Consider the following 4,370-nt stretch of genomic DNA (forward strand, 5'->3'; position numbering starts at 1 on the left):
CATGGCTCCCCATCTGGCGTCGGTATGAACTCTTCGAGCACCACCCCTAGCTGTCGCGCAGCCATGGCTCCCCATCTGGCCCTCCAGCTGCTGTTTGTACGCCCGGCGAGGGCGCCGTGGAGTGCGCTTTGCGGAGATGGCCACTGCAAGGACGAAGGAGACGAGCCCGTCCCCGTCCTGGCCATGCGCGCTCTGCTCCGCTCCGCGAGCCCCTCCCCGGCCATGCTCCGCTCCGGCCGCGCGAGCGCGAGCCCCGCTCCGGCTGTGTGTGGTAGGTGGTGCCGTGATGGAAGGAAAAGGAGAGGAGAGATAAGAGAGGGGAGAGAGAGGGGCTGGCAAGTGGGCCGTTGCATGCGAAAAAGAAATGCCGGTGTTCCCAACTGCCTCCCAGGGGGCTGGGTTTGGGGTGGACGTGTCGGCCGTAACTTTCGCCAAATCCGGCACAAAACAGGTTCCTGGAACCCCGAGTGGAGCGTTTTTTGCCTGTCCGCGTCCAAAAAGGCGCCTGGGGGGGAGGGGGCTTCTTGGGGGCCTGAGTGGAGATGCTCTAAGAGCATCTCCAGCCGCGCCCCCCAGGAAGGCCTCCCCAGGCGATTTATTTGCGCTGACGCTAAAAAAACGGCCCAATGGCGCCCCAGGACGCTGAATTTCGCCGGCTCGGGCCGTTTTTGCGCCCGGTGCTCGCAGGCCAAATCCGGCGCACTGGGGGGCGCTGGGGGCTCCGGCGCAAGAGAAAATGGTTCCTAGGGCCACATTGACAGGCGAAAAGTCAATCCACCCGCCCAGATTCACCCTCCTGCCCCCCGCGCTCGGCCGCCACCCTGCGCCACCCTGCCGATCCCGGCGCCGACCATCGCCCGCCGTAGATAGGTAGACCGTCTCCAGCCTAGAAAAAGAAGGAGCGTCGCCGAGGCAGCCTCTTCACCGCCGCCCCGGCACCTTTTCCGGCGCTCCGGCCACGCAGGGCCTATACGCCGGCGGGCTTGCGCCCACCTCGCCCACAAGGTGTTTGGTGAATTGCCCGGCCCGGCGATGGACTCCGAAGATGAGGAGGCGCTCGCGGCATTGCTGGATGAGGAAGCCGAAGTCGACGTCCAGGAGCAGGAGCATCTCATGGTGCTTGCCGCCCTCGCCTGCCTGCTCGCGAGCAGTGAGAAGCCGCGACGAGGTGGCTCGGCGCTTGGGCGGGTGAAAGCAAAGAACCGACATCGTCTGGAAGGCTACTGCATGCTCTACTCGGACTACTTCGTCGACGCTCCATTGCACGATGAGAAAACATTTCGGCGTCGTTATTGGATGAGCCGAAAGCTTTTCCTCCGGATTGTGAATTCCATCCGGGAGTTCGACAGCTACTTCAAGTGCAAGAAGGATTGCACAGGCACACTTGGATTCACCTTGATCCAGAAGCGCACGACAGCTATGAGGATGCTTGCATACGGAGCTCCCGGTGATTCACTCGACGACTATGGGCGCATGGCCGAGTCCACCATCATTGAGTGTTTCTACAAGTTCTGTAGGGCAGTGGTGGCAGTGTTTGGACCGCAGTACTTGCGAACACCCAATACGGAAGACACTGCTCGAATCCTAGCACAGAATGAAGCAAGAGGATTTCCTGGGATGCTTGGAAGCATCGACTGCATGCATTGGAAATGGAAGAACTGTTCATTTGCTTGGCAGGGGTTGTACAAAGGCGCCAAAGGCGGTTGCAGTGTGGTGCTTGAGGCAGTGGCCACACAGGACCTCTGGATTTGGCACTCTTTCTTTGGGATGCCAGAAACTCACAGTGACATCAACGTCCTGCAGTGCTCCCTAGTCTTTGCCAAGCTTGTTGAAGGTCATTCTCCTCCGGTGAATTTCGAGGTCAATGGGCAGCAGTACAACAAGGGTACTATCTAGCTGATGGCATCTATCCGAGATGGTCGACATTTGTGAAGACCATCTCAAACCCTGTGCCAGGAGGCAAGAACGCCTAGTTTGCGAAGATTCAGGAGGCTTGCAGGAAGGATGTCGAGTGGGCATTTGGTGTGCTCCAATCTCGATTTGCTGTTGTTCGGTACCCTTCTCAGACCTGGTCGAAAGATCAATTGTGGGAGATCATGACTTGCTGTGTCATCTTGCACAACATGATCATTGAGAGCGAGCAGGAAGAGCCAGTGCTTGACACTGAACCATATTACTTGCAGGGTCCTCTTGCCCAAGTTAATCATTAGATACCGGCAAACTGGACTGACTACCTCAATATGCGTCAGGAGATCCGAGACCCACAGGTGCATCAAGAACTGCAACACGATCTGGTGGAGCACCTATGGAGGCTCAAGGGCGAGGCCGAGAATGGAGATGAAACTTGAGTTTTTATTTGTTAAACGATATAATTTATAGTGAACTATTTAATTTATGTGATGAAACAAGCCGAAAACACGCCGAAGTATGTGAGGAGCTAATTGATTTTTATTTGCTTACGAAAATTCACGCCGAACCGCGTCGAATATGGACCGATTCATACAGTTATCGGACCGTTTTTGGACATATTTGGGCCGAAAGCTGGGCTGAATTCGGCGACTAGGGGCAACGGCTGGGTGCCGAACCGCCCCCAGCATTTTATCGCCGGCGCACCCCAGGACGCTCTTTTTCGACGCCCTGGGGGTCCGAATGACTGGAGATGCTTTAAGCCGGAGATGCTTTAAGCCCCTAGATGGTACGCATGGTGGCGCCGCCCCTCAGTCGTCGCGGGGAGGGGTGAGAGGTGGAGCGGCAGCCAAGAGGCCGTGGAGTCCTGTCGTCGTTTGCAACCCGCAATGCACCGTGCCCCCGTGCCTAGGGACAAGAAACATTGCGGCCGAGATGAGCGTTCGAAGGCACAGCTCCATGGTTTGACACCAAGTTTTGGCAAAAATAGGCAGCTGCTAATGCACACAATCGTGAAGACGACTAGACGAGGGGCTGCCAGTTATGGAGTCAAGGCAGGGGTTTTAAACGGCGGCGTTAGTGCAGGCCCCTGTCCTTGTACTAACTACGTCAACAAAATACATGTGGCCGTATATATTGGAAAGGAGGCCACTTCCGGTCTCTACATGCGAGAGATGCATGTGGCCAGTCTAAAATTCAATACAGCTTGCAAAGAGAGCAAAAAGAAATGAAAACTGAATAAAAATAAAGCCACAACCGGCATGAACATAGGAAAAGATGGCTAGACAAAATATATAGTCTAAAATCCAATACAGCTTGCAAACGGAGCAAAAAGAAATAAAAAACTGAATAAACATAAAGCCACAAACGGCATGAACATAGAAAAAAATGACTAGTCACCTATCCTATGATTGGATCACCATTCAAACCAGTTAAAGATACCCCATGTTATCATTTTTCACCGGTTGCATCCAGTAACCAAATGCTTTCTGAAGTCTGTAGGAGTGAATAACGGGCATGTACGGATCCAAGCTGTAACTCTGAAGATAACCTGCAAGAAATTCAAAGTATTTTGTTTGTTAAAGATCATAGCATTCCTGCAGTTTCATATAACCCAAAGTAATGCGTATATTTCAATCCGAATGTGTGCCGCAATGACTAATTCTGCTCCAGTTAGCCACGTCCCAAATAATGAATCAATGCTAGATGGAGGAGTAATATTCAAGGCTATATAAATGGTGCATCAAAGGAGCTTCGCGAGAGGGTAATCTATGAATAGGTGTTGTATTGTTTCATCCTGGTCACAAAAACAACGACATGCACAGTCTATCCATCTTCGCTTTAGTAGGTTATCTTTGGTAAGAATCACTTGCTTGTGGACAAACTGCATGAAAAAGTTAATTCGTAAGGGAACCTTAATTTTCCAAATATGAATTGATCTTGGGATTGGGCCAGAATTAATTAGATCCAAGCACATAGATTTGACTGAAAACACCCTGCTTCCCGTTAACTTCCAGTGGAAAGAGTCAAACTGGTCGGAGAGTTGAACACCCATCAACCTCCGCACAAGGTGTAGCCAGGAACTCCAACGTTCCCCTACTAAAGACCTCCTGAACTGGATGTTTTAAGGCATCGCTTGTAATATTGTAGCTAGGTAGTCCTCCTTACGTTGTACAATATTATAAAAGGTGGGATACTGCAGGGCTAGAGGCGTCTCCTCTAACCACGAGTCTTTCCAAAATCTTGTTGTCGTACCATTGCCAACAACAAATTTTGCTCTATGAAAGAAAGTATGTTACGTTCTCTTCATCCCTTTCCAAAATGGCGAATCATTAGGTCTTGCGGTAACCTGAGCCAGAGATTTAGAATGTAAATATTTGTTATGCAAAATCTGCCTCACATACCATCAACCTCTACTAATAATCTATAGAGCCATTTACTCAGCAAGCATTTATTTTTAATCT

Source organism: Triticum dicoccoides, chromosome 2B (genome assembly GCF_002162155.2).
Source record: "Triticum dicoccoides isolate Atlit2015 ecotype Zavitan chromosome 2B, WEW_v2.0, whole genome shotgun sequence".
Classification (NCBI taxonomy): domain Eukaryota; kingdom Viridiplantae; phylum Streptophyta; class Magnoliopsida; order Poales; family Poaceae; genus Triticum; species Triticum dicoccoides.